The sequence below is a fragment of the Salvelinus sp. IW2-2015 genome, unplaced genomic scaffold (assembly GCF_002910315.2).
Source record: "Salvelinus sp. IW2-2015 unplaced genomic scaffold, ASM291031v2 Un_scaffold1283, whole genome shotgun sequence".
Classification (NCBI taxonomy): domain Eukaryota; kingdom Metazoa; phylum Chordata; class Actinopteri; order Salmoniformes; family Salmonidae; genus Salvelinus; species Salvelinus sp. IW2-2015.
In genome coordinates, this window is record NW_019942817.1 from 110,064 (window position 1) to 125,966 (window position 15,903).

Here is a 15,903-nt window from a genome sequence, read left to right on the forward strand (position 1 = left end):
CTTTTGTCAAGTCGGTTAGGACATCAACTTTGTGCATGACACAAGTAATTTTACAACAATTATTTACAGACAGATTATTTCACTTATAATTTATCACAATCCAGTGGGTCAGAAGTTTACATACACTAAATTGACTGTGCCTTTAAACAGCTTCTGATAGGCTAATTGACATAATTGGAGGTGTACCTGTGGATGTATTTCAAGGCCTACCTTCAAGGCCTACCTTCAAACTCAGTGCCTCTTTGCTTGACATCATGGGTAAATCTAAATAAATCTGTCAAAACCTCAGAAAAAAAATTGTAGACCTCCACAAGTCTGGTTCATCCTCTGGAGCAATTTCCAAACACCTGAAGGTACCACGTTCATCTGTACAAACAATAGTACTCAAGTATAAACACCATGGGACCACGCAGCCATCATACCGCTCAGGAAGGAGATGTGGTTCTGTCTCCTAGAGATGAACGTACTTTGGTGCGAAAAGTGCAAATCAATCCCAGAACAACAGCAAAGTACCTTGTGAAGATGCTGGAGGAAACTGGTACAAACGTATCTATATCCACAGTAAAACTAGTGCTATATCGACATAACCTGAAAGGCTGCTCAGCAAGGAGCCACTGCTCCAAAACCGCCATAAAAAAAGCCAGACTACAGTTTGCAACTGCACATGGGGACAAAGATCGTACTTTTTGGAGAAATGTCCTCTGGTCTGATGAAACAAAAATAGAGCTGTTTGGCCATAATGACCATCGTTATGTTTGGAGGAAAAAGGGCGAGGCTTGCAAGCCGAAGAACACCAACCCAAACGTGAAGCATGGGGGTGGCAGTATCATGTTGTGGGGGTGCTTTGCTGCAGGAGGGACTGGTGCACTTTACAAAATAGATGGCACCGTGAGGTAGGAAAATTATTTGGATATATTGAAGCAACATCTCAAGACATCAGTCAGGAAATTAAGGCTTGGTCGCAAATGGTTCTTCCAAATGGACAATGACCCAAAGCAAACTTCCAAAGTTGTGGCAAAATGGCTTAAGGACAACAAAGTCAAGGTATTGGAGTGGCCATCACAAAGCCCTGACCTCAATCCCATAGAGAATTTGAGGGCAGAACTGAAAAAGTGTGTGCCAGCAAGGAGGCCTTACAAACCTGACTCAGTTACACCAGCTCTGTCAGGAGGAATGGGCCAAAATTCACCCAACTTATTGTGGGAAGCTTGTGGAAGGCTACCCGAAACGTTTGACCCAAGTTAAACAATTTAAAGGCAACGCTACCAAATACTAATTGAACTTCCGACTTCAACTATATCTACTGTGTCAATTATGCAATCAATGTATTTCTGAAATCAATATGACTTAGTATACTCATCAATATTTGACCTTATCGACATTCACTGTCTAAATGCCTAATCAGCTCGCGTTAATGCAAAGGTCTATGAAAAATAGTGGTTGTCGACAGACATCAAAAGCTATTATGATGGGCCTCCAGAATGGTGTGAATGGTGTGTTACTGATTCCATGGGCATAACCTACAGAAAGGGGCACCACGACACTATGGCGGAACCAGGGTCGTGTTTATTAGGGCACACGATAGAAAACAACAATGAGCGTTTCTAATTGGACAGGTCGAGGTAGTTCTTCAATTTGGTGCCTAATGATCACTGCCCTGTATCATACCTCACAGCAGGTTCTAGCATTAGCCAAATCAACCCCTGTGGTTACCTAACCTGAAAAGTACGGTGGATTAGTGGCTGCCTGAAGTAAACAAAGCAATAACCTTGATGACCGCGAGAAACCGCATGCACCACGGCTAAGGGTGCCAATCGTGACCAACCATAATAGGATATGCGGTAAAAGTGAGTCATCGTATTAGCCAACATGACCTCTATTGCCTAACATATACTCAAGTTTGAATTGCATGATGACGACAAGGACAGAGGATTGCATCTTGATGAATCAACAACACCTTCTGATGAATAAGCTATGTGCTCCTTGTCAATATGCTGTGGTTTTCTTCAGCAAAGTTGAATCAATTTCAGTACTTGATGTTTTATAGGAAATGCTGTGGGTTTTCAGTGATGTTCTCAGTTTACAAGTTCTGAGTGTTTGAGTGGGTGTAAAAAGTCAATGAAGAAACACGCTCATCACTACCATGGTTAAAGGCTAGAAGATTATAGCACTGATATTCAGATCAATAAGACATTGCGGGCCATCTGTAAAAAGAAATGCAACATAAAAAAATTATCAAGAAATCTGCATCAATAATAATCTGCCAAATTATGCATTTTTAATATACTATTCAAACACCATGATGATTGTCATATTGCTAATGAGCCCACCTTACAATTCCCCCTAAGTGGGTTAACCCTATTGGAGCAATGCGTAACGTGTCTTTAACACAAGCGACCTGGGTTGATGTAGCATACCGGAGTTGATACTTTGTTTAGAGGCCTTATCATTTCACAGGTAAAACGACAGAAACAAAAGAGACAAGGACATTTTTGATAAAAATGGAGGACAAGGTGAACCCATTATTGAGTAATTATTCAACATTTGTCAAATATCACTTTGTGCATTTTACTTGTCCCTGAAAGGAAATATTGTACTATGCAATACAAAGACCGGGAACTGGCCACCATTTTGATCTCAAATCCTTTTGGTCCAAGAAAGTTCTTTTGAGACACATTTCACAGAGAACCAATCGTGGTGTGACCTCGTCCCCAGCTATTGCGAGCATTTGGGCGGATGTGTCTGGGAATGAGATGAACTACGGTGAAACAGCAAGGCCAGAGTCACAAATGAAGTGTGAGACAGTACAACTGACTCTGCATGATGAAGGTAGAGAAGGTAGACTCAGCAATGACATCAGTTTTGGCAGATTGTTGTTGTTTATGCCTGTAAGGCAGAAGTAATTTTTTAAAGCTGTTGTTCATGTCTAGCCAAAAGTTGCCCCACTGTGTTTGATGATGAAATATTGCTGAGTCTATCTTGAAGCAGGTCCCATAAAGAGAATATGCCACACCCACCAAAAAAAGCAAGCTTTGAGAAAGATCAATTGAGGTTGAAGTGTCAGCTTTTTTAAATAAATAAGAGCACCATTCATTGAGGGAGATGCCATCCCCTTTGCTTTGTTGTACTACAGGACACAGAGAGATCTCTGTGCCAATATTCTTAAATAGCTCTCGTTTCCCTCCAGAACACTGTTCAGAAAGGACTGGATAGGTGAAAAACAAATAACTTAGGAGTCTATCCAATCTTTTTGCCAATCGATACGATATTGGAGACCATCGAGACACAGTCAGAGAGAGAGCAATGCCCCCGGGCAGCTTACCCTCTTTCTGAGGTTATAGGTGAGCAGCAGGTTGCGGGAGAAGTGGTTGGAGAAGGCCGTGTAGAACTCCAGAACTTTCTGCAGAGCGTCACGCTTGATGACGTGGAGGTCGCAGTAAGTCAAGGCCCGAACGTTGGCGCAAGCCTGGGCGAGGGTCACCTCCTTCCAGAAGACGTCCCCAAACACGTCTCCCTTTCCTGTGAAGATAAAAACGGGGGATAGAAAGGGGAGAGATAAATAGTGAGGTGAATGATGACAAGGGAAACCCCATCCATCCACAATGATATGAATCTAACTGCCATGAAGCTAATCTTGCAGCCTTTCATGGTAATACAAAGTAAAAAGCCCAAGGTCATACTTCTATGCTGAAATGTGCTTTAATTGCAAACTGCCTGTACAATGTTAACAAACAAAAAAATTGACCATTGAAAAAAAGTGCATTATGTAATTGGTCATTTAAAAAATATGTCGTTTGAGACCAACGGGGGGAAATGATACACAGTGCATTTGTGATACCAATTGTAGAAGCCTTACTGAACTGTAAAACAACATATTGCACCTCTTACTAACGTAAAGCTGCATCCCTCACTCCACCAAGCTCCTACTTTTCTGGAAACAGATCTAAAAAAGTATTAGCCAAGACTCTATAAGCCATGGTTATTAACACATATGCAGACCTTTTGTTTTTCACACATAAAAATACAAATCTGTCCCTTTCCAGTGTCCAAATTGAATTGATGAAATGCATCAGACAGCTTATGGGAGCTTTTGGAGTTACAGTACAAAATCAAATTGTATTGGTCACATACACATGGTTAGCAGATGTTAATGCGAGTTTAGCGAAATGCTTGTGCTTCTAGTTCTGACAGTGCAGTAATATCTAACAAGTAATCTAACAATTGCCCAACAACTACCCATTTCAGTTTGTCCGTGATGTATACGCCGAGGAACTTAAAACTTTCCACCTTCTCCACTGCTGTCCCGCCAATGTGGATCATCTCCTTTGTTTTGTTGACGTCGAGTGAGAGGTTGTTTTCCTGACACCACACTCCGAGTGCCCTCACCTCCTCCCTGTAGGTTGTCTCGTCATTGTTGGTAATCAAGCCCACTGCCGTTGTGTCGTCTGCAAACTTGATGATTGAGTTGGAGGCGTGCATGGCCACGCAGTCGTGGGTGAACAGGGAGTACAGGAGGGGGCTGACCACGCACCCTTGTAGGGCCCCAGTGGAAGGTCAGCGATGTTGTTTTCTACCTTCACCACCTGGGGACAGCCCGTCAGAAAGTCCAGGACCCAATTGCACAGGGCGGAGTTGAGACCCAGGATCTCCAGCTTGATGATGAGCTTGGAGGGTACTGTTGAATGCTGAGCTTTAGTCAATGAACAGCATTCTTACATAGGTATTCCTCTTGTCCAGATGGGATAGGGCAGTGTGCAGTGTGATGGCAATTGCGTCATCTGTGGACCTGTTTTAACCATGTTTTGAGGCTATATAGTGTTAGTTTGGATTTACTTTGTTTACATTGAACTTAAACAAGCTTATATTTTGGGTTCTGATGGGGTAAGACAGTTGAACTAAGCTCATGAGCCATTTATACGTTATATTCTTCAAGAATAAATGGGTATATATCGTTGATTTATGTCCAGCACTTGATGTAGAAACTGCTGATTGTCCCATTAAAGGGACATTTCACTCATAAATTAAAGTTGTCAGATGTTTCCGAGCCTCGAAAGTGCAGTAATTTCAAGATGAAATAACCTCCCACAACATTGGTTGTGTCGATACCTCCCAAATGAATGGAAAAGTTAAGCACGGTCTAATTTCCTGGTTTCATTCGCTGCTCGACTTTTCTATTCATTTGGGGTGGAGGAATACAGCTGGATCTACACGTTGTCATGTGGTTTCATCTTGACATTAGATTACTTTCGAGGTCTGAAAACATTTGACAAACTTTGATTTGAAAGGGAAATGAATGTCCCTTTTTGATTCATTAACAGACAAACAGCTTGTCATTGTGTCACCATGGCTTGCTTTTTGGGAGACCCTTTCTTCCCTTGGATGATATTTGAGGTGATCTGTGAAAAATGGGTACGACAAGTCAACTTTAATCCGCTCAAGCCACATCTGGCACAAATTGCTTTAATGACACGTTACTCATACTAACCCAATGGGAAGAGGAAATTAACATACACGACTAGGTAACATTAGCTATGTAAATAAAATCGTTTCTGCATTCTTACAAATGTAGCGGAATGCTGACGTTTAGCTGATCCATAGCTAGATAGGAGCTTTTAGGCTTACACTAGCTACCATATAGGTACCTTAGAACAAACCAGGCTTCATTTGATCAATTTCATGGAAGTCATTATATTAGGTGGTTGGCCGAACCGAAAACCTGAACTTGATCAATTCCCGAGTTTTTTTGGTATATGTATTTTATGTATATGACCGTAAAACATTTTTATGACTATAACATTTGTTGGCACCTTCAATTCTTGAACATTTTCTTATAAGAAGTGTATTTCACAGTTGTACAATGTGCTCTGCAATAAGATTTATAAACCAGACGAGTTCTCAAATAGCAGCTGCCCAACACCATGGTGGGCATGCATCATGTTGGATGCATTGGAATAATATAAGGTATGAACAATAATAAAGAGCCTGTAGGCTTATAGAAAAAGCAGTTGGGAAATGAATATTTCTTTCAAATACTAAAATGTTCAGTGAATGCGAGTATATTTAGTTGGTTTAAATTATTTACTTTTCTACTAACCTAGAAGTTGACGGTGCCAAAATCTTGCCAATCCATTCATTATTCTACTAACTATGACCGCGTGTGAGTCATGTTTTCGTTTTCCATAATCTAAGTTTCATTCATATACTGTACATATGAACAAAGACCACCGTTACAAATAGTGTTTCACCATTTATTGAGTACGGAGACAAATAGCAAAGGTGTCTCGAGCAGTATTTGAAGTATCTAAATATAGTGTAACCTACCAATACATGTATATCAAGTGCCGTGGAGGTAACAATCTTACAATATTGCAGTCCAGAAATGAAAGCTTTACCATCTATGCCAAAAGCCTGGGCCTCTGATGGAGACGTTACAACTGTCATCACGGCATGCTTCAGTATTCCCCCTTCTCTCTAGGAGCATTGTGTGCCCAGGCCCCATAGGCATATCGAAAGGATCCCACCCTGGTCACCAATGTAGCTGACGGATGTAAAGAGAGACAAGTGCCTTAGCAGAATGCACTCTAAAGCTTGTGTGGTCCAGAGACGAGAACTACCATCTATGGCGAAAGCCTGGGCTTCTGACTGGGGCAATAGAATTCTCCCCACCGCATGTTACAATAATCATCTATTTGTCACCTGTTGAACTGAATCTAAACTGAGACGCTCAAACAAGCACGTGTATCTGTAGTTGGTGTTCTTTAACTCTGAAATGCACTACACCGTGTAAAACAAACCCCACAAAGAAAAGACAACAGGCAAATGCATATGCAGTCTCAATGTCTAAACAGTGACGGCAGGGTTAGTTTAAACTGCAGTACGGATAGCACTTGGTTGATCTCTTGGAGCAGGACACAGGAGAGCTGAATAGATCATGCGAGACACAAGTGAGAGACAAGAATAAAACAAATCACAGTGAAGGAATGTAGTTTGTGAGCTAGATAAATAAACACTCTGACAGTCTGAGGCAGGGTGCTCTGCAATCATCCTACTCCAACTATTGACAGGGATAATGTGACATTTCTTATTACTCCGTATGAATTAAATGAGTGGGTCCTGCCTTGATGACTGTATTAGATTTACACTACTTGTCCTATAGATTTTTGTAGTCTTAAATTATCACTTGAAATAAACTGATAGCTAAAACGCTCCTTGTCTCAGAATGACATGCTAGCTAGTGATAAAGCTATCTGCTTCTGCATGCTAGCAACATATCTACTTGTTGTAACTAGCTAGCTAACTAGCAAGCTAGCTACATTACCAATGTTGCGGTGTTCTAAATTGGGAGTAATTTTACAGCTTACATTGATGGTATCGTGTTTCTATAACTAAATAGTTCGATTACAAAAAATACAAAAAATACACTTTACCTAATAGCAGTTTTGTCGGACAGCAATCTCTCTCGAGGTTTCACCAGCTGTTTACTACCTTTAGATACGGACAACGTGATTGGCTGACATGATCAGCCGAGATAATACCATGGATAGTACACCTTTTTTTTATTTTATCGATAAAACACGTTTTTAAAAATACGGAAAATATATGTACATTTCAGCCGTTTCAAAATCGTTGCTATTACAATTTTACTGTACGAGTGTTGTCTCAACGAGACAATTCTGTTTACAGTGCTTAGAGGGGCAACTTTTGAGAGTGTCGAAACGTGACAAACTCGCAAGTTTACATTCCAGTATATCTGTAGCTGAGGGTATTACTGCAAAAAGTCTAGTAAGTGTGAAGACCCTAGTAGTGCGGGATATTCTCCTACTCATTTCTTGAAGGTTAAGTCCCTGCTAGAGGGAGAGGGCAATCCAAATATTTATCCCTCGCGTAAATACGAGCTCCATCGTGATAACCAGTCTTCTCGCTTGACGATTTGGGGGGAAAAACAATCACCGAAAGGATGCAGAGAGCAGCCCTAGAGTATTGTAAATTCATCATCCCACTTCCTACCAGCGTTTTTCTGTCTCAGTGACACAGCGAATCTCTGAGGATGAGTTATCAGACCATCATGCATCTAACAGAGGTCGGACTCAAGAGTGCCTCTTCTCTCTTAAGATAAAGGTTCTCTGTTGTAAGTCTATTTGGAAGACACTACATGAGCATAGCATAACACCTGCAAAATAAATGTATATATTTTTTATTATTATATCACACAAGCATTTTAAAATAATATCAACAACTACAGGTTGACACACATATGGCATGTTTGTTCCTATATAGTGGGGTGGCTAAACTGAAAACTGACTCAATTGTAATAGAGCAGGGGTTTCAAAATCTGGTCCCGGTGTTGTGCCGAAAACCTCCCCCCTGCCAGAATCACCCTCCCCCACCAATTCACGTGAACGCACTCAATTCTTCATTGCTGCGACTTGGTTGCTAGTTGAGATTTCTGATCACATTAGGCTGCGTTTAATTTTCTTGCCTGCCAAAATTCTCCTCCCCTTCTATCTTGGGAGTGCAAGGCCTGGCACACTTCAGAATAATTTTGGTAGCTCATGTTGACGAATAGTGTGTGCCACAGAAAGTATTTGACTCTAGCCACCAAATTAAGAAAATTTATTTTAGGACTGCAAGGCCTGGCACACTTCAGAATCATTTTGGAAGTAACACAATGTAAACTGATGAGCACATGCCATGGTCTCCTCTAGTTCATATTGCTTTTATAATGTTAGCAAAGCATAAACAAGTGATTATATATGCCATTATAATTATGCCTTAATTAATTGACTTGATGGATCAGTTAACAGTGGTAAAACATATCTTTATGATTCTGGTGGTCAGTGACTTTATGTCAATCCATGGAAATGTGATGAGCATGATGAATTTTCGGTTTGTGAAGAGAATAAAGACGTTTATTATGTTATATTACGAGGATTGCTGGAGCGCACCTGATTAGTAGGGATAAGTATGAACATTTTTGAACAATTGTGAAAAAAAAWTTTTTTAAGTTAGATGAGAAAATATGGTTAATATAGCTATTACCTAATCCATTTTTGTCCGTAAGGCAAAATATTGTGGTGGCGCAACATTAAGTTAAGTTTATTTATTTAAATGTTTGATCTTTCATTTTTTTTAAAGAAGCTCTCATGCTAGAAAAGGTTGGAGAACCCTGCTGTAGACCTCTTCACATCAGGTCCCAGACAACAGAGCTTCAGTATACTCTCAAAGTATCATTTCAGAAAGTGTCATTTGTCTTCATTTGACTTCTCATGTGGTTGAACACAGATGTAGGATCTTAATCATTCTGAATTTTTTTATTGACCACCCTGTTGCAGGAGAACTTTCCTGCAATGCAGATATTTTTTACTTGTAGTGTATGAGGTTTAAAAAAGGCTTCTGGAGTTTGTAATTTCCACTTTGAAATTCCAGACTCGATTTTCAGACTGGATTTGTATCAACCCCTACAAAAAATGTTCCATCATAATCTACATAATAATTCACATTTCCTGTTGCTGCAGGATTCTTTTCCTGCTGTAGCAAAGTGGCTCAAATTAAGATCCTACATCTGTACGTCACCTCCAGAGATCCACACAAAGCAGATTTTGTTTATTAGAATTAGGACTACTACTGTTTGCTTTGACATGCTCACTGCTCATTTTCACAACATTCGTTTCCGCATAATAACGTGTTCACGAGAATCGCCCTAAGGGGTTGCACAGATATTGTCACTGCTCTTATGAAAGTAAAAAGCATGCGACTCAAAAAAAATGGTTTGCTCAATGTAGGCCCTTGAGCATACTTCCTGAACAGATTGTACAGAGAATAGGGACGCTTTTATTCACTTTTCATTAACATTAAAAAGAAGCACAGATGTAATTTGCTATTTTGAGGCTGGCTTATGCTTTAAAGCAGCAGACGTGAACCGACATCAAGGGGTGGATCTCCGCAATCAGAGTCTCTATTGTCGTCTTGAATACTAATGTGATGCAATACCTTACAGTCAGGTGTACACAAACAGGAAACATGTTTTTCAGCGCAATCCACTTTACTCTCACCTCAGTTTCACCAAATGAGCAATATGCCAGGTCCATCAACGCTCTATGCATTTAAAGGTCACTAAGTGTAATATGGTCATGAAAACACACCATTTTATAATGCAATTGTTTTCGAGTGTCAGATATTGACTATACATACAGATACCAAAGATGGCCTCTTGACCATGTCTCCCTCTGGTCTTCTGGCCTCAATGACACTTCCTGGATAAATGAAGGTTTAAAAAATTAAGAATAAATGAACCCTCACCTAATATGGCCACAACCTCATCGTCCTGGATGACCTCCAAGGACCCGGACACCACGAAACAGAGGCTGTCGACACTTTCGCCCGCGTGGTAGATGAGGTCTCCAGGGGCACTGTGGGTGGTCTGGAACTCCATGGCCAGGGCCCGTAGGCACCCGTCGCTCGCCAGTCGGAAGGCTGGGTGCTCCTTGAACACCTTTCTGTTGAGATGGACGCAAATGTCCGCCCGCATGTCCTTGGGGCAGATCTGCAACACCTGCGGGAGAGGAAGGTTACTTATACATATTCACAAATTGGTTGTGTGTATTTTCTTCGTGGAGTTGATAAACATCAACAGATAGGGCACTGACAGCTGTTAGTGTAGCTAGCTAGCATGCTAACCTTGTCTAACTAGCTAATGTTATGGTGTTGCTTTTTTTTTAATACATCATATTCCAGTTCTATGGCTGGAGCTGGATTTGTCTTAAGCATTGATTTTATTTATTTATATATTTTATTGAACCTTTATTTAACTAGGCAAGTCAGTTAAGAACAAATTCTTATTTACAATGACGGCCTACCCCGGCCAAACCTGAATGATGCTGGGCCAATTGTGCGCCACCCTATTAGACTCCCAATCACGGCCGGATGTGATATAGCCTGGATTTGAACCAGGGACTGTAGTGACACCTCTTGCACTGAGATGCAGTGCCTTAGACCGCTGCGCCACTCGGGAGCACAATTAAGGGAAAAGTTTGCCACAGATGGAAACCACTGCCCTGTCTTTGACTTCGCCATATATTGTTATCTACAAAGTTTTGGCATCGTTCATAAATTGCGGCCGTGAATCCACCTTATAAATAGATTAAATAATATGATGAAGCTCCAGCAATATGGATAACTATTGAAAGATAGCTGCTATGCGTTTTTCTACATTGTAATGGACAAGGTGCAACCTTTGGCAGGAAGGTTTCTAGCAGGCTTTGCCTGAAGTACAGCGAAGTCAACCTGTGCTCACAGGGAAAGAGAAATTACAGCCTACAATGACTGCGCGTGATCATGCACGCTGCAATTTTCTTTCGCGGGTGCCTTCTCGTTATCTGGATAGCGGATAACTTTACACCAATCAAAGCAGTGGAGCGTGTGGTGAAGCAAAACTCCAGTGGTCAAAAACATTGATCTTGGCGACAGGGGGAGCGGGTTTGCAAAATGCTATCATACAGTATCATGCAATTATACCGTTTTATAAAATGCTCCAGTATATATACTTTTAATACAGACTAGCTAAAAAATAAGTGAAATGTGACAAATTATCCAATGGATTATGATCATTTTCATTTAAAAAAAATAAAAAAATGGAGGTTGAAAAACATGTTTGCACCCCCTATTTTAATTTGCTCCATGGCTCAGGCAACCAAGTGGCCACAAGGCTGTTTGGCTCATCTCAGTAGCGATGCGTAATAACGTGCTGGTGGGTGGTAACATTAAAATAAAACCCAGCCCTGAAACGTAGGCTGACAATAATGTTTGTCATATCATAGGAAAAAACACCACATGCACACGGATTTGCATGAGGTGGGCAGTTCGAATTTGTCACTTCAAGCCCAAAGATATCATACTTTGGACTAAAACGATGACTTATTGACTTAAATCATTGTGCAACATCATGGGTAAGCTCTGGCCATAGTCTTTCAGTTGAAAGAAAGTGGATTTCTACTGGTGTGGGCATTTAAAAAAGGTTTGAATGAAACAAGTCAAAAAATAAGCTAAAACTTCCCCCCCCAAATAGAATGATCCCTTTTAACATCTTCAAAAGGGTGAATCTTTGCAAATTTCAGTCTCTCCCTGTTCTGGGAATAGAGGGCCAATTGCACATGATTACCTCTGCACCTCCTATTGTGTCAAATGTTAAGAGGTCATACCCAACAGGCATTTGCAGGACCAGGTCAGGAATACTTCTAATTAAGGATGAGCCAGAAGACAAATAGGACCGGCAATGTTGAAATATGACAGATGACAGAACATCAGATTGTATTTGTAAGTTCTGTATGAATCTATTCCCTTAATAATAATAAATTGTAGGGATGTGCATCATTCCCTTTCAAGACGATTCAAATCTAGATACGTGGGCTCCGATACGATACAGGAACGATAAGTTTTAGTTTGAAATTATTTGGTGTGTAAATTATGCTAAGGTGTATACTATGTAGGCACCTAATCTGAGCCATAAAGGAGACTTGCCATCTACCACCCCACTATCAGATTAGATGGGGTGGGGACAATGTAGCCAAAAAAAATTGTCCCCCCACTTTGGTTCACCCACTAATTAACTTCTCATTTTTGCAGATCAAGTGTTTGAGCTAGTAATGTACATGTATCAATATTTTTCCGGCACAAATTAGCTATGACATAGCCAATAAATATATAGCACAATTATGGATTATACCCCCATCTCAAAATCAAATGGTTTTGACCGCTTGGAAGTGTATGAGTTTATTTTCTCCTCCCGCTTTGGCCATGCAGTGCTCCTCCCAAAGGTGATTCCTCCTTGTGAAATAATGAACTTTAATCCGTATGTCTAAAAATGACCATATACACTAATTGCTCAAAGTAAAACTACTATTGCTGATGGGTTTTGTGCAGCAAAATCAAATCTATTGTAAACCCTGCTCAGCGGGTACATCAAGATGAGAGATGTGTTTCTGGTAGCTTTTTTAAATTCTGGTTAAAACACACATTTTCAACAGTGCATTAATGACAACAACCTAGCAAATGACATACGTTGTCACTCAACTAATAACCCCTAGTATCACGCAAGCCATTTTAGCATTTGAACACAAGATCGGGAACGGGCCTTCCACCTCGCATTGGTCAGCGTGCGAAGATGGGCACAGTGTGCAGTTTGACAACGCTACTGATATTCCCTAGGGTTGTTCGGCATGCAAAATGACTTGTAGATCAATGACTGTCAACAGTTACATGCTTTTAGTTTGACACTGAAGGAGAGGACACATCAGTTGTCACACAAAAGATGAGGTCGTTCTGGAAGGCAAAAAAGAAAGTAATGTGAGGGGGGAAAATGCTAGTGAATCGGCGATTCCTAACGTTTGAATCAATTTTCTGACCAATGCATTGCACATTTGGATCAGTATGGGGTCCGAGGAATGATGCAGTCATATCTTAAACATTTGAATCGGGGGCCGATGAGTATCGGTAAATCAGTAAATTGTATCAATATAATAATTATAATAAATGAATAATAATGGTATAACAATGACAACATAATACCACCAACACATACCAGTAATATCCATGGTGATGCATAACTTTTGCTTCCTCTCACAGACCAACTTAGCCATGAAATAAAGATGCATACTGTGAGATGGTAACAAAATGGTATGGAAGTTTTCAGCCATGTTTGCGTTACCTTGTCTGTATCGATGCCTCTAGACATGGACCATGTAGAGACAATGTAGTCCATGACGCGTTCACTGAGGCCCTTTGGCACCTGGTAGAGCTTGAGGAAGTCGCGGACGCTGTTGAGCATCTCGTGGTAGCGGTTGGTGTTGGCGTACATCTGCTGGAAGATGGTGGTCACGTTACCGAAGATGGTGGCATACAGGAGTGCTGGAAAAGACCATTAAAGAGTGTGGTCAATGTGCTGGCAAATATGGCATACTGTAGATGTGTCAACTAAAGGATTCTAGCAAACGGGACCCTTAAAAATATGAGCTGGTAAGAATAATGTTTTTGAGTTTATTAGCATTTTTCCACTGACAAGACTGTTCTGTGTATTATTAATAGTGAAAGAACAGAACACTAGAGACCCAAAGGAACCATTCGTGATGTTTTCTTTTGGCAGACAACAGTCTGTAAATCTATCACAATAATATCCCCATATTCACAGTCCTAACTTGGAAACATCATTATGTGCCCTTGCAAATGCAGCGATGTGTGTAGCAAAACAAGTGGCATGTTACATTTATTGTATCTTCTTCTACACGGACATTATCTCTCCATTGGTCATAATGGGCTTTGGGAGATGGTCTGTAAAGACAAATGGTGTCACGCTCCCTCTCACTTCCCACTGACTGCTGACCAAATCAGCCATCTCTCATTCTGTGTCTCAATCCCGCAGCTATCCAATCAATATCGGCTCTCATAATTCATACCCAAGTCAGCACTTTGCCTGAGAATGTGTCGCCCTATTCCCCTTCCAGTGTCCCACTCCTCCACAGCAGGGTCAGAGAAATCAATAGAGGTCCTGTCAACCATTAGTGATGACACTGGTGGCATCCATTTTCAAGGGAAGTGAAACATAGTGCTTGTTTTCAATCGTTCAGGTGGCACACCAAAAGCTGAAAAATCACTGGCTTTATTATAACCAAAGGGTCATCATAATTGTTCAACTGAAAAGGATATTGAGCAACCTTGCCAAAGGACGTTTTAGAAGGTGGATGACATGACTATATTATTATTGTTGTTGCTGACGCAATCGATCCTCGCAGAGGCGGCGAGCGGAGCACAACAGGTAAACAGTCAGGGAGACGAGAGAGGGCCTGTCATATACACAATGGGGCAACGCTCAGAGGCATTAGGCTGGGCTAAAAACGTCTGTCATTTTCCCAGCCGCAGCAGTGATGAGTGATGGGCCAAATAGACCTGTCTGATCAAGCCACAGAACTGAATTAAGGGTAGTGATAAAAATGCATTAGGATACTGCTGACGACTGTTAAATGCAACAGCTTGGGACTGTACTGACAACATACACTAAGCTGGATCATTCAGTTATCAGAAGCAATTTAAGGGTGTAATTTAATTGTAACTGGATTCAGAGACTTGTCCCGAAGCCACTCCTGCATTATCTTGGCTGTGTGCTTAGGGTCGTTGTCCTGTTAGAAGGTGAACCTTCGGCCCAGTCTGAGGTCTTGAGCACTCTGGAGCAGGTTTTCATTAAGGATCTCACTGTACTTTGCTCCGTTCATCTTTCCCTCGATCCTGACTATTCTCCCAGTCCCTGCACCTGAAAAACATCCCCACAGCATGTTGCTGCCACCACCATGCTTCACCGTAGGGATAGTATTGGTCAGGTGATGAGCAGTGCCTGGTTTCATCCAGACGTGTTCCTTGGCATTCAGACCAAAGAGTGCCATCTTGGTTTCATCAGACCAGAGAATCTTGTTTTTCATGGTCTGAGAGTCCTTTAGGTGCCTTTTGGCAAACTGCAAGCGGGCTGTCATGTGCCTTTTACTGAGGAGTGGCTTCCGTCTGGCCACTCTACCATAAAGGCCTGATTGGTGGAGTGCTGCAGAGATGGTTGTTAGTCGAAGCCCATCACTGTGATAGAAGGGAGAGTAGATAGGTGGGTATGTAGCCCTCTCTGTGGAGATGAAGAGGAAGATCAGGTGGTAGTAAGCTACCTTAGTGAAGGAGGTAAGAGTAGGTATTTAACCGTCTCGCTGTGAAGGGAAGTAGAACGCCTGGGTAGTAGCGCCTCTGTGAAGAGAGGTTAGTGGGTAGTAGCCCTCTGTGAAGGGAGGTGAGTAGGTATTTCTCCTGTAAGGGAGGTAGAGTGGGTGTTAGCCGCTCGCTGGTGAAGAGAGGTAGTGGGGTAGTAGCCCTCCTGTG

At 41.4% G+C, this 15,903-nt stretch overlaps 1 pseudogene; it reads right to left on the minus strand.

Moving 5' to 3' along the window:
- The window catches only part of LOC112070306 (voltage-gated delayed rectifier potassium channel KCNH1-like), a 55,275-nt pseudogene that overhangs the window by 13,896 nt on the left and 25,476 nt on the right, over positions 1–15,903 (minus strand).